This window comes from Haliaeetus albicilla, chromosome 4 (genome assembly GCF_947461875.1).
Source record: "Haliaeetus albicilla chromosome 4, bHalAlb1.1, whole genome shotgun sequence".
NCBI lineage: Eukaryota > Metazoa > Chordata > Aves > Accipitriformes > Accipitridae > Haliaeetus > Haliaeetus albicilla.
In genome coordinates this window covers 16,365,443-16,383,311 of record NC_091486.1, presented here as the reverse complement: position 1 = coordinate 16,383,311, position 17,869 = coordinate 16,365,443, and the positions used below count along the sequence as shown (strand labels likewise).

The window sequence follows — 17,869 nt, the reverse complement described above, 5'->3', positions numbered from 1 at the left end:
TACAGGATTGATAATGCAGGATGAAATTGTATTTTCCAATGCTTAGTTTACTCCTCTTTGAAATGAGTCTCAGATTTGTCTAGGCTAGAAGGGACTGAGGTGTCTATGTCTGGGCTCTTATATCACAGGACAGTAAATTCCACCCAGTTTTCCTTGTAACAGACAATTTCAGAGCATAAAGTAAGATTTGGTTAAGGAAAGACATCAAATCATGGCTTTGAAGAGGTGATGAAGGCTCTACACTTTTCCTCAAGGGTTTGTTAGTCAATCTCTTTGTCAAGCATGCATGCAGCAAATTTCTCACTATTACTTATCTGATTTCCGTTTCCAGGCTCTGGTCATGCCTTTCACCAAAAGATTAAAGTGTTCTTTTGCACCATACTTCCACTCTGTGAAGATACTTGCATATTTCAACCAAGTCACCTCTCACCCTTCTTTTCTGATCGGTTAAGCATATTGAGCTCTCTGAATCCCACAGTCATACCTTTTTCCCAGCCTTAGAAGAAATTTCTGTGAGTCATTTTCTACCTTTCTAGTATTGTTCTACTCTTCTTTACTTGATTTTTCCTTACTCTTCATCATCCCCCCCAAAACCAAAACCAAACAAACAAAAAAGGAAAAAACAAAAAGAAGTAGAAGTATTGTGCCAATGGCTGGTGTATGGAAATCTAAAAAGCCATAAAAGGTTAGAGCTTAAAATAAATGTAAAAGGTCCTTCAGTGACCAGACTTTTCCAGCGACAGCTAGTTAGGAGGGAAAATTCATCTTGTTCTCCTTCGGAGTTCATGAAGGAAGACAAAGGTAAATGAACTTCTTGAAGCAACAAAATCACTCATCTTAGAAGGGGAAGAGTGATTTTTTTTTTTCCCCATTCCAATTAAAATTGTAGCATGTGTTTATATAAAGGAGAACAATTTTAATGGGAAAACAGAAGTCCTTTCCAGAATAGCCTACAACCTACTGTTTCTTAGCAGCCTTGTCTCAAGGGGACTGGGTAAAATATATTTTTTGAATGTCTGTTAATGATTGCTCATGACTGTGATGCTGCCATCCCAATAATTTTATCGCCTGTCAGTTCCTCTCTTTCTGGGAGAGAATCTGTCCTTCTCAAGGTTATAGTCCTCCGTGAGCTCCCCTGGTACCCAGTCCACTGGTGTTTCCTTCCCAATACAGAGAAGAAGAGGGGTGGAAAGAGCAGTACAGAGGAGGACAAGACTGGTAGATCAATAGCTCTAGTGCAGCATGGACTGTTTGCCAAAATGCATGTTAGGGAAGCACTGTGTACAGCTTCAAGAGTTTGTGAGAGTCTGATATGGTTGTAAGAGAACATATCAAAGGATAAAAAGAAATGAGAAGAAAAAAGAAAAGTAAGTAACGTTGTGGCTGGGAAGGAAGATATCCTGTCCCTCATGCACGTTTCATTCACATGAGTCTGTGCCCTGATTGGGAATTAGAAATTGGAATCCTGGGTGGAAAATAAAGGTCAATAAGGAAGTATGGAGTAAAAGAAGGGGTCCAACAAATCAAAAGGATCTTCAAACATGCTGGCAAATTTCCTAGAAGATGTCTGTGACACCCTGATGAAATAACAGCAGCATAGGGAGGAATATCAGAATTTGGTTTCTGCTAAGAGAAGAAGGTGTATTTTTTACTGAAAAGTTTATTTTTCTAAATCTGCCTTTAGCAACACAAAAACCTGGTACAGCCAAGACCATTACATATTTACATATATATACATACATATATATATACATATATACAGACATTTGATATAGCTTTGACAACATTTAAAGACACTTTAGTCATTTCTCCCTCCCTTCTGTCTTTCCAGCTCTTTCCCACCTGTTTAGTTTAGCAGTTGTTTCACTTCCAGCAACTATATATTATGCATGCACACTTCAGTAAAGCTAACAAGAGTTCTGCAGCACACTAGCTTTGTACATAAGTACTCCTCTTGAAAGCATAAAATCAAATTGCAAATGTTTAATAACAACTGCTTTTGTCATAACAAAAGAAATTAGACTCTCTGAAACATATTTTTTTATGGGGACATAAACCCCATAGACACTCTGCTAGTTTTTTATTAATCTGATAATTCCTCAGATATACACAGAAAAATATTTAAAGAAATTATTTGTTTTGCCTAGAAATTGTCCTTTCTTGTGTGTTCAATGAAATACTGCTGATTGTAAGTTCCCAGTCTGGATAATGTTACACTTACTTGATTTATACTACTGGGGCTGCTTATATACGTAGGCATATTTCTTAACAACTTACAAACCAAAGTCTTAAAATACTAGAGCTTTGCTAACATTTTTAATGCAATGAAAATGTCTTTGTTTTAGAGAGGATATTTTTCAGAACTTGTAGCGGGAATTAGACTGCTTGGATTTTGTTTGTAACTCCTGAATCTCTAACATTGCACTGGAAATGCAATTGTTCCCTTAAATTAAGAATTTCTGGAGATGTGTGACTACTAAATGTGAAATAAGTTTGATATAAAAATAAAATCTTAATTATGATGAGCATTTATGCACCAATTAAGCATTTACATGAAAGTGCCAGTGTTAGTGGCTGGTAGCTCAGAATTTCACTGATGGATGGAAAAGAGGATACACATTGTGTCTCCAAGATTTGTGAACTTAATCTGCCTTCCAGGAGGCATTTCTGACTTACAGAACAATGCCTGGTCGTAGGGGGAAAACACAACAAACAAAAAAACAGAAAACAAAACAAAAAACCCACTCCAACCATCTCTCCCACTTCCTGCTGGGATCACTGCTTGAGCTTTAAAGGTGGAAGGGGAGAGAAACACATCTGGACAGGCAACAATAATAAGTCAGAAAACTCTGACCCCATCCCCGCATGAAATAGAAGCTAACCAGTGAGATGTGAGAAGACTACTTAGAGTGCAAATATAATTCTGTATCTGTTAGCAGCCACTTAGTCTAGCAATACAGACAAGGCATAAAGACATTTATAAAATCTTATAGTGTAATTTTTCACTTCTACAGATTTTTTTTTTGCCTTTTTAAAACCTGAGCAACTTAGTAAAAATAAAATAATTCTCTTAATATCTCCAAGTTGCAGAATCTGCACTTTAAGTTGATTTTTTTTCTTCATTTTCTTAACTAAAAATGTTTTTCATCTGGAAATGTTTGCCCAATTCTTACAGCATCAGCAAAGCAAGGGGAAAAGCCCAGAATGCTACTTTGACAGTGTGTCTGTTTCTTCATACTTACATTTGAAACAGCTCTGATCTACGAATAGGCTTTGACTTTCTGAGGAACGAAGATGGGACCTGGGGTAACACACGCTCTATTTCTGTGCTGGCTGATGACAGGATAGCTTGGTAAATGACAGAACTGGAGCCGGGAGGGTATCAAACACACGGCAGCAGCTGTCACAGGCTCCTTGCTGTGAGTGCATGCAAGGGACTTCAAAAGCTGGAGTTCTCCAGGGATTCCTTGAACTTGTCATTGTTTTTCTTTTTGTTGTTGTTGTTGCTTTTTCCCCAATCACGGCTTTCTGCTGGCTTTTCTGTATTGCTACATCTTCTTGTCCCTTCTGAGTCAAATTGGGAAGCTGCGAATATTGTCCTGATCTCGTGTCTAGAGGGGATATGAATTTTTAATCATTACTATCATCCATTATCATCATTATTTTATTGTATTTATGTAGTGCTGCTGGTCTGGCTGATGTTTTTATGAAGCGATGGAAAGGAAGGTCCTAACCTGAAAGATTTTATAGTCTATTTGTGAGATGAGCAACATCTCAGTCACAGCACAACCTGGGAGCTGATGGGGAGCACTGGGATAATGAAGCCAGAGGAAAAGAAGGCAGCATTTAGGGCATATTTTCTTCTTGTTGTCTGTTTATTGACTTGCCCTACCTTGCAAGCAAAAATGCCTGTTGGTTTGTCTGGTCAGGTGTGAAATTGGCAGCAGAAATATAGAAAGACAAACAACAAACTCAAAGGCCAAAAAAACGCCAGACAGACTTCATGAACTTAAATTCAACTCAGGCTAATGGTCAGGCCCACCAGCCTGTAGTTGGAGCTATTCTCCTCTGGATTTGTAAACTTAGGAAAGCAGATATTACCAGTGAGGTTTAGACATGAGTCCATCCCAGCCAGTATCATGTCTTTACTTGGTTTAGAGGTAAGAATCTCTCTAGTTGCCAGATTTTGGTTTATCCGTCCCAAGAACAGGTCTTGTCTTTAACAGCTTCAGACACACAAGTCACTGCAAACTTTTAAGTTACATCACATATATTTTTCCATGGTACCTGTCTGTACCTTCCCTCTTGTGAGGTAAGTGGATATAGTTGGCTTAGGTCTCTGGGAAAGGGTATTAAACCAGGCAGGCTATCATTTTCCTCAGCTAATAGCCTGAGGCTAGGGTCAGCAGACACATGCTGCTCACACACACTTAGGCCAGTTAACAATAGTGTAACAAAATTTGCATGGCAAAATGAAGAAGTCATTGGAATAAACACAGGCATCCAGGGATTGCTGTAAAATAGCTGGAATGGAGACAACCAGTATATTTGCACAGCACCTTACATGGGGACCTCCTGGTTTTGACAAAGAGACAACCTGATCTAGACAGAGATTAGTGCTGCCATAATATACATAACAGCAGAAGCATAACGCAAGCCAAGAGCAAGACAGAGTATCTCCTTTCCTAATTTGTTGGTCATCAAATTGAGGAGAGATGATTTTTTGGATCCTGTCTGAAGACCGCTTGCAAATTTCAGCTTGAGGAAGAAGGCGATGGCTTTGACTGCTTAACGGAGCTGGGTGCAATGAACAGATTAAATGCACTTTATCCGCTTCTGGGTGCGATTCAGCATAATTTAGGGCTTAGTTTATTCTGGCGATGTATGAAAGCACTTGTCTCCTTTCGTCTGACGTCAACACTTGCTGCTGCTGTTGGTCCTGAAATTGGACGACCAGAGGCGAGGAGTCGGAGCTGCCTGCTTGGGCGGACAGGCAGAGCTCCACTGAAGCACAGGGTGCAGCGATTGTTCCTCAGCATGTCCTAGGGAAAATAACTCGATCCAAGCTACTGGATTTCAGTTGAGGAGACGTCTTTTGCTGCTTTAGATAAAACTTCCATCATAAGATGACAGCACCTCTCCTCCTCACGGGAGCAGCTCCTGACATCGCTAGCTGCTTGCACCCATTTTGGTGCATAATTACTTTCCTAATGGGAGGGCCAGGACTGCAGGTGGCTGGTGAGACTCACTGCCAGCTCTCTATGGGCCTGTTTTCTAGCGCCCTTTGGTTACGGGAAGAGGATAAACTGTATCACAAAATGGTAAAAACACTTAAGGTGTTACTTTGCGCAGCAGAATTTGTTCAGAGCATGATCTGTTATCTCATTCCTCCTTCCCCATCACACACATGCACGCAAAGATCAATGGAGATTTGCAAAGGTTTTGACTTATTAGAATTTGTGGTGGGACTTAGATGTTCTTCCAAATAACAAATTATTTGACTCACACTTCAGGGTTGGAAAAGGTTAAAATTATAAAATACTGAGCCCCTTCAGAAGTTATTATCCTGACCACCCGTTTTTTCTTTGTGTGGAAGGCAAAGCCCTGTACAGCAAGGCAAAACAACTTCCAGAGCATTCGTGTAAAAATCATTCTGATTTTTTCCAAAAAAGCTTTGAAAAATGTTCCTTTTTAAAAGAATGCTAGGAGAAAAAGGTTTATCTCTGGGTTTTAAAAAAAAGTTTGTGTATTTGCTGAGTTATCGAGATGGCCTCTATGTTCATGTTCTCATTCTTTATATTTCTCCTGACAAACTCATTTTCAGTCACAGTAATGAGCAGATAAACAAGGGGTAGCAGTGGATAGCTGCAGAGTGAATAGAATAATTCAGAGGGGGAACTTTTTTCCCTGAAGAGCATGTCAGCTCTTAAAAATTTATGCATCTAGCCTTGAGATATGCAAGCCATATGCATAAATAAATAAGCTTTTGAATGCACGCCATAGGTTTTGGCAGTGCTGGAGATTTCGGGGGGGGGAGGGGGAAACAGAAAAAAATTCAATTGTTCCTGACTATTGAAGATATACAATTATTGGGTGTAGTAATTAGATAATGAAGCTGTCCCTCATAAATCTATCTTATGGCTTTTGGAAGTTTGTGTAGCCATGAGCATGAGGTTTTTACTGAATACAAATCCGGGCACCACAATCTTTTGCTGAGCATATTATCAGCTTATGAAATTTTGAAGGGAGAGGAACATGTCCATCCCATAATTTCACCATCAGAGGCAGAAGAGACACAAGCTAATGATAAGACATTTAATAGATACATTGCCTTTCCAACAAGCTAGGTAAAAAACCCTCCAAATCTTCATGCAGGGGTGCTCATCCATCGACTTGTCCACAGCTGATAGCCTCATGCCTTAACTGGAACAGCTCAGAAGTCTCTTAGCCACCTCACTCACTGCAAGAAACTATCTTGATGCTTTGATTTAGAGGTGTGTTTATATGCTGTGATGAACAGGAATCTTAAGGTATTTTGCAAAAGTGCTGGGACAAGATGGGAAGAATGTCTTTGTGGGCTTTTGTATGGGGAAATCCTAGTGTACTTTCCAAAGTCAGTGTCATTTCTGTTCTGCAGATGAGTGTGTGTGGAGCGCTGGTAGCTGAGCTCGTGCGGTGGCGGTGGGCTTCTTGCGATTGTGTAAGACATCACCCTGCTTTTGGTACCACTAGTAGGTTTTCGTGTGGTAACAAGTCCTGTAGGATTTAGTGGCTGCCTGTCAAGTGAGGTACTGACTGAGGAGACCAGTGACCTCTGAAGCTCTGTTTCCCCTCCTTGGTGTCCAAACCTTATGGAATAATACTCTTAAGGCTACTTGTAGTTTATAACTGCAGGATGTCGTGGGCTGGCAGGCAGCTCTGGTGGGAACCCAGAGAATACTTGTTAATGGCAGTGATCCTCAGGGTGTCTTGAAGGTGTGTTTTGGAGAAATCCACACAAGGATCTATCTATCTTCCTGAAATGCTACTTTATTAACTGGAATACAATGTTGTCTATTAAAAATTGAGAGAACAGAAGGGAACCTGACAGGAAAAAAACACCCCACTTTTCAGAACTGGCCTAATCCTTATCTGGGTACTCCTAGTGTGCAGTCACATACTTAAAAACAAATCATGGTAGCACTAGAAATAAGTTTTCAATGGCTTCTTTTGCCTTGAAAATGCAATTTGTAGGAACAAGGTCTTTTAGTGAATTTTTCAGTCACTGATGTGACATGTAACAGTATGTTAATTTCATAGTTCCTTTAATATTGGGATGCTTTCAAGAGTTGAATGAAAAATGCTTCTTTTCCTGGGACAATCATGTACTTTTTGATTTTGTGTTCCATTTTTTGAGTCTTCACTCCAATCTTTGAAAAGTGAAAGTACTTTGCTTCTTAGTAACAAAGGAGACAAGCTTTTTCATTTAGGATTCCATTGTCAGTGGTAAGGTTTTTTTAAGGTAAAATGATTTTTTTTTAATTCACAATTCCATTTAATGAAATAAAACTAACTTCTAAAACCATTATTTCTAATCACTATCTCTTACAAAAGATTCCATTCATGGTTTACACAATGTATAGCCAGCAAGTTAGATGCCAGAATTTAGAAAACCTGCGGGCTTTTTCCCGCTTTCAGTATGTTGCCTACAGCTTGACAGTATGCACCTTCATCACTCTGCCAATAACTTGAGCCCTGCTGATCTATGTCTCAGTTGGAATGTATCCCTTCCTTCTCTACCTCTGAAATGCACGAAAATTAGCATTTGTTTTATATTAGGTTGCCCAGTAGACTGCTTGAGGTCAGTGTTTGTATATAGCCTGAATATAGCCTGAATGACCTGAATATATATATGACTGAATATATATATATATATATATGACCTGAATATAGCCATCAGGCTGTCTTCTGCCATGAGTAAAATTTGGGGGTCTAATATTCTATTTTCTAAAGCTTTCCTTCTAGTGCATATTTTAGAACAATAACTGATTAATTCATGCCATTTTTGGCAAAAATATTTTGATCTGAAAAACAAACATGATATTTAGCAATTGAAAAGTTTCTTTTGAACGTTTTCCAAATACAACTTTCCATTTTACTTTGCTTTGAAATGCTGAAATTAATTTGATGACTGTATTTTTTTTTAATGAAAGCAATTATTGCCTTTTTTTTTTCATTTTAAAGATCTAGAAACAAAATCAGGCTTTTCATTTTTTTGTTAGACTAAAGTTCTAATTCCCTCTCTTACTCTCTCTTGTCCCTTCCTCATCTGTTTTTTTTTTTTTTTCTTTTTTAGCAAGAGAAAAAACTTTTTTAGTCATCCAGCTGTGGCAGGTAAGTGATGGTATGTGATGGCTGTTTTATAATGGATTATTTACATATGTTTTGTGCCCAAACAGCCAATTCTCTTTGTTAGCCTAAATTCTATCACCTGTTACGTTCTACTTTTTGACAACGAACTCTTCAGAATCATGTGCTTACATGTTTGATACTGCAATATACCTCTGAGCTGGCTGAGGCTTGCAAGCCATGACTCTAATAGAGGCCTTAGATTTGCTTAATAATTTCCTGATTTATTATGACTTTATTCATCCCTCCTCATGGCAACAGTACAGTATTATGTGATACATTTTCCCTTGGAAAAGTAGCATCTCTTGGGACTTTTCTTTCCACCGTGCTCCTAATTTGATAGGTTTGGGGGGTTTGAGTCTCACTGAAATCTCTTCTGACTTGGACCTAAGAGTTTGTAGAACTGTTCCCTCATGTTTTCATTCCTCTCCTCCCTCTATACACACACATGCTTTATACACTTCAGAACAAGCATTTTCACGCATTATTCATTATCTTTCTAATGCTTTGCCTCCCATCTGTGGACATCCGATAACAGTTTCAAGCAAACATCCATAGTCTTTATTTATAAGATGGTAACTTTCAGCATGTTTGTTATTTTTTCCTTACCCTGTTATTACCTTCATACTCTGATTCCTGAGACAACTGGTCTTTTTCAAAGTGTTTCTTCTTATTTTGTGATATGTTTGGGATATTTTTTCTGCATGACGAATTGTTCTCTTTTGATATTAATTTCCCAGTTGTACATACTTCTTTGTTTATCTTGAAATCTTGAAATTGATTTTAATTCCTACATCACACTAATAACTTCAGTGTGACACTTGTCATTGGCACTAGCAAGGAACAGCAAAATAATTATACATTCTCCTAATCACTCTCCTGTTTTTAATCTTCTTTGGACACATCACCAATGCAGTTTTATCCTTGAAGACCTGGAGCACTATCCCAGCCAACAGAGAGTACCTGCTGAATGCGCTTAGAATAAAGTCCAAATTTCTTCTCTACCAACCTGTGGCACCCCAAGCATTGCCCTCAGGTTGTGAGAGGGGAAAAGAAATGGGAAATTGGTAGGTCATGTAATGTGCATAAAGCCATAGCAGAAGGCCAAACACCACCATTTAAAGCTGTGACTGAGGAGTGCGCTGCCTTGAAGAGCTCTTCAGAGCAGGGGTTCTGGGTGCCAGTGCTGACGTCTCACCTGTTCTGCATGTTTGATGCCTGAGATAGCATGCAGACGGACTGGCTGTGTTGTGGGACACAAAGCATTTCATGTCCTGTGCTTGCACACACATGAAGTCTGCTGCTTTGTGGAAATGCTGCAGAAGAACCTGGCTGTCAGTTTGAATGGAATAAACATGGTGATTTGTAACTGTTGAGATCTGGCTCAGTAGCACTAAGGTCTCCGGTGTGGGGTGGCACAGGTATTTGGACACCTGTTTTGGCAGAGAACTCAACCGCCTCCATTGATTTTATTGGGACAACTTCCATTCCTACAAGCTTGGTGTATGAGAATCCACAGTTGAAAAGAGTACTAACTTCACCCTTAATCTGGACTCGATTTCCTCAGTAGCTTTTGAGGATGATTTCTGAAGGTTAGGTATAAATATCTAAGGGATTTAGACTTGACAGTAAGAGACTCTGGATTGAAATGAAGACAGGGAAAAATAAAAAAAGAAGATAAATTCATGATCTTATAATTCTGCTGAATCCCAGCAAGCAAGAGCACATAAACTTTTAAATGCTAAAGTAAGGATTTTAAAATCAATGGAGTGTTTAATAGAATTCGGTACAATGCATGCAAAATGGGGGAAACGTGGCAACAGGCAAATTTGGAACGAGTGAAAGCTTGCATGTGGCTTGGTTATATAAAACTAGACAAGTAAAGGAAAATGTCAATAATCCAAACAAGAAGTCACACAAATATAGATTGGTGTCTCACTATCATGGAAAAAAAGTAATTAACAAACCAAAGCAAACCCACGACTTGGAAAGCAGGTGGCATACTGAGAACCATTAAGAAAATTAATTTTAAAATAAGGGTAATATATGAGTTGCTCAACTTATGCACTGAACTCCACAGTATATCATTCAGTTCAAGGAGAGCCTGGAATGACTACCTCTGATACACACGTTGTATGTCTACAGTCAGGAGTGTCCAGTGCTAAATGTAATGTTATCCCTCCTAAGAGACCTGGAACAGAGGATAACAGAACACAGAGGTGTCCTCTAAGCAGGCAGTTATGGCAGAGGAATTATTTTTTTGGATGACCTTGTCTATGAAAAGGTCTGCAGGTCTGAGGCTGAGAGGTTGGCAAAGATGTCTTAATGCAAGACATTTATATTTTGGCAAACAGGTACAAAACTCAGCAATAGACATGCTGATATCAGACAAATCCTTCTTATCATGGAACTTATCTTCCAGACAGAAAGAAACATTCTTCAACCTTTTCCTGCAGCTGATGCCCTGATGTGCCTTTCCTATATGCCCAACCAGGCTGTTTTTCCTCTATGCTCTGCCTGGCCCCTTTGACATCAGCAGCCATGAAACTGGAATTTATCATGGGCAATAAGGTCTGACTGAGGGACTGTCTTGTCATGCAGACACTGACTCTGTTCCTGATTTGGCTACTCTCATTATGTGATCACAGCTGATGATCCTAATTTTCTCCACCCGCCTCTTGTCCATGATGTGGCAGAGATTCATTCTATCATTCAGCAGCACCCTCACCCAGGCTGGGGCACCTCAGCACAGTAGCAGTTATACTGCAAGCCTGCTCTATGGTTACAGAGAAAGAAACATGGATAATCTTAGGAGTTTTAGGAATTAAAATGTACTCTTCAAATAAGAGGTTTGAAGAATAGCTATTTTCCCAGATAATGGGGTACTTAAAAAATAAGTACTTGGATTAAAGGAGCCTTGGTTTTATTTTAGAAGTCAATGATGTGTCATACCTTTTTAGCAAAATGTGATTAATTCAAAATCTTACAGTCACTTCCTAATATTAATATGAAAAAAACAGGCAGAAGTAGATAAAAATCCAGTCAGCTGTTCACTTCATCACCCATTAATGCCTCTCTGAACGAAAGGCGTCAGATGCAATTTTGAAGTGACATCACATGAGCTAGTGCTTTCTAGTCCACTTCTCTGGCTAAAAGGCAATAGGTCTGCTAAACTTTAGTCCAATGAATTTATTTCACCAGAAGAGTCGTGGGTCTAGCAACTGGCAGCAGGAATAGGATCAGCCAAAGGAGGGTGGTTTTGTCTGAATTTGGATCTCAAAGCTTGGCTTCAGTGTCAATTCTTTGATGCCTCATGAAGGCTGAACTTGCACGGTGACATTCTTCTCTGCAAGGCCACCAAGGGCATTTGTGTGGTCCTAGCCATTTTCATAGCCCTTTCAGAATGGTGTTATTGTGAGATCTTTAACTTCTGCCGTGTTTGTGGAAAACTGTCCAACAAATCTCAAAGAAGAGATGGGGAAGGTCTGGTACCCCATCCCCACCCCCAAACACATGCAATTACATGCACACTGCTTCCTTAAACCAGGCTAAAAGGTTTGTATACTGTACATACTCATAAATTCATTTCATATAAGCAGTTTAAACTCCTAAAACAAACACATTTTCTCTCCTTTCTAAAAATAACAATGTTATACATCATGACCAGCACTTCTTTTTTCCTCAAACTGAAAAATAATTAAATGCTTCCTTCTTTCCCTCCCTCTCCCTGCCCAGCTCTACGATATCTCCATCCATTTTTACCTATTTTAATCCATCCATATTAATCCTGTGGTGACCTTCAATGATTTCAGTGCAGTGAGTCCATAAGATGAGCCTGTAAGTCTAAGATGATTTGTAGGATTGTCTTTTTTTTTTTTTCATTGCTGATGTTCTTAAAGAAAAATAATATTTTGCCCAAAGAAGGATGAAAATACATTTTCCTGGCAGGCAGAGAGGGAACAGTTTTGTTATGATTGAAAAAAATCTCAAAAGTTGTGAGGATAAAAAATGATGAAATTGGGATGCAAAAATATTGAAAAGAGGCTAGGCCTACTCATTGCAGAAATGAAAGTGCATATACTCTATTCCTGTTCCTGCCAGCATGGATATTTAACAGGAATTTTGCATGGTACATGTTTCTGTACTCACTCGCATACATATTGTAGCATTAACACATCAAAGCTTATCCTTTAAGGCCCACGAATCGCCCTGGCATCATTATGCTGCACATACAAAGAGGTGAATGCAGATATGGGGGACTCTGTATACCTTTGGGAGTTCACTGCTGGCAGCTGTGGGTAAGGCTCCGTGAGTGGGAATCCATAGGATAAACTAACATGGATTTACAGTGAAAAGGCACAGTGCAGTTACTGAGGGATAAACCCATGTGATTTGGATGCCTGTAGAACAGGCATCTAGTATGACACTAGAAATGTGTTTCTCTAGCTCTAAGTTAAAAAGTCTTTTCCCTACATACATGCACACAGCAAATTGCACCTCAATTCGGTTTATCTCCTAATCTAGGAATGAACCAGGAACCTCCAAAGACTAAGTAAGCATGTATACGTAATTTGGCTTGGAAGAACATCCTTTGCACCCTGTTTTCCCTGACTAAAGAGCAAGGACCCAGCAGAGTACCCAACCAACATTGCCAGTGGTGCAGTGTTGCGGTTGTCTGAGGCCAGTTCCAGCAGACCGACAGACCTGTGCTTTCTTTTCAGAGATGGGAGAGGCAGAAGGGTGAAAACAGAACTGAGGAGAAGAGGTCTTAATTTTCTTTGCATTGCTTTGTTGTAGCTGCTTTGCTGGGATGCTCCAGTGAAGGAATTCGGCTACACACAGGGTCAGACTGTCCTTAAGGACAAAGTCCCTTAACTTTAGTCATATATATATATATATTATACACGCAGCCTCACTGACTGCAGTGAATACTATTTAACCAGCAGGGATGCCAAAATCTGTCTCTTTATTGCTGACTTTCAATTCGTGTTTGATCAAAGCCCCACTGATACATCTATCAAACTTGCTGCTAACTTAATCCCTACTGCTCTCATTTAAATGACTGATTCGTTTCCCCCTGTTATGTTTAGCCTGCTGTAAACACCAGCACTTTCTGTAAGTCTCTGTTTTCACCCTTCTGTTTAATAATCTCCCCAGCATTTTTCCATGAAAAATGTGTTCATATTTCTGGAAAGCTTCATGTTTATTGCTTTTGTCATTTAAGCCCTCCTAGCACTGTTGCCCTCTGTTATCATCTCTGTTGCGTAGTTGTACCACAATGATGTGAACAAATGCTCATCTCTCTGGATTTTCATGCTTCCTTTTCACGTGTGTTTCTAGTTATATCTCACAATTTACAAATTGGCATTAGTAGCAGATTATTAGATATAATGACTCTCTGTGGTGAATTTGGCCATTTCTGAGGTTAAAGAACAATCTCTTCATTGCATGAACTTTTGTTCTCTTTTATTCTTTATTTATTAAATAATCTGACTGCATGATGGTTTAATGTACGGCTTTGGTGAAGCCGTTATGTCCCTAGGCCAATTTTGAGGTAAAACTTGACAAATCCTTTCCAGAGCTGTGTGATAGATCCTCAGGCAAAAAATCTGCTTGAATCTTTTCAAACTCTTGAGTCTTCCTGCAAAGTACGAGCATAGCCTCTTAATCCTCCTCATTTTACATCGTAATTTATTGTTGTGCAATAGCCGTTATGTCAAAAGACTGACTAGATCTAGGCAAAAGTATTTTGGAGAACAGCTAAGTTCTAAAATTGTTCTAAAGACAACAAATCATTCATAAATCAGGGATTCAGTTCTGGAGATGCTTTTACATATAGATACATTATATATCTGTTTATATTTAATTATACTATGCTACACTTTTTTTTTTTAATTATTATTTTAGGGAAGCAAGTAATCAACCAACACATATTGTATTGGGAATATAAATAACCTCTCTATAAATAATGACTGGGATTAAAAACAATTTTAAAAATCAGGAGATAAAAGTTCATATTATAACAATTGGATTTTGAGAGAAATCATGTGGCTGCATCTTTTTTCTTTTATATTTACAATGGCCAGAATGAAAGTCCTCATGATTGATGTTAGCTTTCAATTCTGTGACTTGTTCCAGTTAGTGTCACAATATTTGACAGATGTAAGAGCATTTTTTTTGTTTTTTGGATTTTTTTTTTATTCAGTGATGGGTAACAGCATCACTTTGATATCAGTACAGAAGCAGGGCAACATGTCATTTTGATTTATTTAGTTGTTTTACTGTTAACACTTCTTATCATGTTGGTACAACGATCAGGTAGCTGGCACTAATGTCATTATGCAAGAGGCATTTTAATCATTCAAAGAATCTGTATAATTTTGCAAAGAAAAATGGTTTCTCCATTTTTGGGAATGTAAGTTTGCAGGAAGTTACCCAAGGCATACTATGAATCAGCAAGAGAGTTGATAGGCTTCTGGCTTAATCTTTTCTCTTTCCTTTTTAGACCAGATAGGATGAGGTAGCCTGTCTGATTCAATATTAACCATACATTTTGCAAGCTGCCGAGTCACAAGAAAATGCCGATTTCAATAATAGCCTTTTGCAAGAAGTGAGTCTTCATTAGTCTGCAGCAGACGGACCCCCAGTACATGCCAACTACTAATTTGTACTATATTTCTGGCACTTGTATTTCCCTGGACATCATGTTATCTGGATTAGAAATTAGTTATTACTTAGTAATAGTAATTTGTAATTTCTGTAAAAATTAATGTAAAAATTTCAGAAATTTCAATTGTGTAAATAAAACAGCACTTACAGCTGTTGTGTCTGGTTTGAGTCTTTGTAATCAAATGTTGAGGTACCTGGGTTTGGTTTATATCAGTAGTTTAGATTGCCACTGGTGGGCTTATCCTTGAGTCTTCTGCACCGGAAATCACAATATTCATTTTGACAATTTTCAAGACCGTTTGATATCTCACCTTTTTTTAATCCATGAAAGCAGAATGCCTCCAGTCTTATGGAAGAGTTCATCAACCTTGCTGTAACTAAACAACTAGATAGGATGATCTGTAAGTTTAGGTTGAAAGAAGAAGGGACAACTTGTCTGCTGATTGCACTGGGAGTATCTCACAAGCGTCAACTGAATCGTCACTGAGTGTAAATTAAATGTCAGTCTTTGTGATTAATTTACATAGGTGTTACCACCTTGTTCAGGTTTGATTTCAATTAGTTCCTCTCCCCCTCCCTCCCCGCCCATTTCTGATGGGCTGGAATTAGAAAGCAGACTTTCATTTGGAGCTGCAAGTACACAGCCCATTGCTTGCAATGCCAGAGAGAATGGGTAGAGGTGTCCGTTGTAAAGTATGCATGTAAACAGCTTGATGCACTGACAAAAGTGATCCACAGTCCTAAGACTGAGATTAGATAAATTTTGTAATTGTATTTCCCGAACTCTTAAAAAGCACAGCAGAAATTGGAGGGAGAATTTTCTTCACTATGTTATTTTCTGTTATACTTGTGTTTCTTTGATGCTTTTAAATGTTTCTTAATGTTATTCTGGGGTAACTTGAAGGAAAAATATTTTTTCTCTATTTATATAGAGACGTCATTCTCTGATAAAGCACATCAGCATCACTGTATTGATCAAGAATTAAAAAAAAATTTCAAAATTTCCACTTCTTCTAGTGGTGTGGTGGTGTTTTGTCTTTTTTAAAAAATGCTTGAGGCTGAAGGGGCTTTCCTGATGGATATGAGAACAACTTTGAGAGAAACATGAGAAAAATCTGATTTTACCTGTTTATTTTCATCATTTCAGCAATCCTGCCATGCCCTTGAGTAAACATTTTCTTTAAAGTGTTTCCTTACTACTATTCTTCATGATCTCTGCAGTACAAGAGTTTTTCAGCTCTGTCATGTAACCTCCATATATATTCATCTGAAAGAAGCCCACACTGCACCACTGATCCTCGCTTTGCTCTCACCTATAATTCTTTCACGCTTAATAGATTTCATCCATGGACAAGTATTGTTTTAGGCTTTTTGCCAATGTTTAGTCCTATGAGCCAATTTTCTACACAAGGCAGTTACAGCAGCTCTCTGTGAAGAATGCTCTGGCCTTCACTTATATCAAGAGACCTAAACTAGTGAACCTGCATAGATTAATATGTAGTGTTAAGAAGACACAAATCATTCTTGGCCTCAAACCACAACTGAAATGTTTTAACGTTTGCAAAATAGTTTCCAAAGCTAGAAACTGCTGAGTTTTTACTTTGCTTTACCTTATCACTTTGAGAATGAAGGAAAGAGTCAATGTTTCTCAGAGTACTTCATCTCTCTGGTTGGTGCAGTGTGGAGCTGGACATCTCTGTGCCATATCTCCCTGTTTGTTAGTTCCTCATTACAAGAACACGAGAGAGACCTGAGTCTTATCTGCAGTTTAGTTAGCTGTGTGGACAAGGGGATACTGGGAACTACACACTCTGAAAACCTATAAGAACCTAGACAGATTTCCTTGTTTTTTCATATATTTATCATGTGGGAAGGTAGATTTTTTGTTTGTTTGTGGTTTGGTGGATTGTTGGGGTTTTGGTTTTTGTTTTGTCTTGTTTTTGTTTGGGGGGGGTGGGGGAGAGGTTCTGGTTACTTTTTTTTAAATTGTAGCCAAAATGTTGAAACTGACATTTGTGTTAGCTTCAGTTCCTGACCGTTAGGAAATACTCAAAGGAACTCAATTTTTCTGATACTAAGGTCCAATGATGTGCTGAATTCAAGTGTTAGCTGAACCTAAGAGATGATATGTAACTACAATACCCCAGGTCAGAGATTCCCAATGACTTTGGAGAAGTCTTACTGGTAGCGTCTTGATCTTGACTTGGAAGTCCCTTCCAAGTCAACGATGTGCACTTGGTGGATGAGAATTGGTTGTGCTGAATATACAACCATTTGGCAAATCTGATTCTTTTTTCTGAGGACCTAAAGCTCTTCTGGAGTGAGCTGTGGACCCTGTTGTACCTTAGTCTTCAAAGGTATGGTATAATGCATCAGCTGTCATCAATTTTCTTAAATGGGGTGGGGAAATATGAGGACAGGATGTCAGAAACATATTTAAAGAAAGAAAAATAGTCTCTGTTTGAGTGTCTATAAGGCTAGATGCAAGTTGCTCTGGGATTAAAGATACCTTTCCATTGACTCTGATAGATGTTGGATGAAGCCCAAAGTATAAATACTCTATCCATTTATGTTTTATTCTATTTTTTTTTTTTAGGAATCTCCTGTCAAATCTAAAGTTAGCATTCTGAAAAATAGTAACATGTTATTCTGAAGTGTTCATCACCTCCCACATTAGTTTAAAAGATCCTGCAAAAGCACTTTGCACAGCAGGTAAAAAAATATCTAATTCCTAGGATAACCTTAATGACATTTTAATAAACAGCATAATTAACAATTTTTTAAATAGATTTGGAAAAGCAAAGCTGCAAGT

At 38.5% G+C, this 17,869-nt stretch overlaps 1 long non-coding RNA gene across 1 annotated transcript; it reads left to right on the top strand.

Annotated features, from left to right (window-relative positions):
• Window positions 1-8,333: 8,333 nt before the first annotated feature.
• On the top strand, window positions 8,334-13,285 carry LOC138684974 (uncharacterized). The gene is made up of 3 exons (XR_011324192.1): window positions 8,334-8,373; window positions 9,305-9,455; window positions 12,913-13,285. It is a non-coding gene; the product is annotated as an uncharacterized lncRNA (long non-coding RNA).
• The last annotated feature ends 4,584 nt before the right edge of the window (window positions 13,286-17,869 follow it).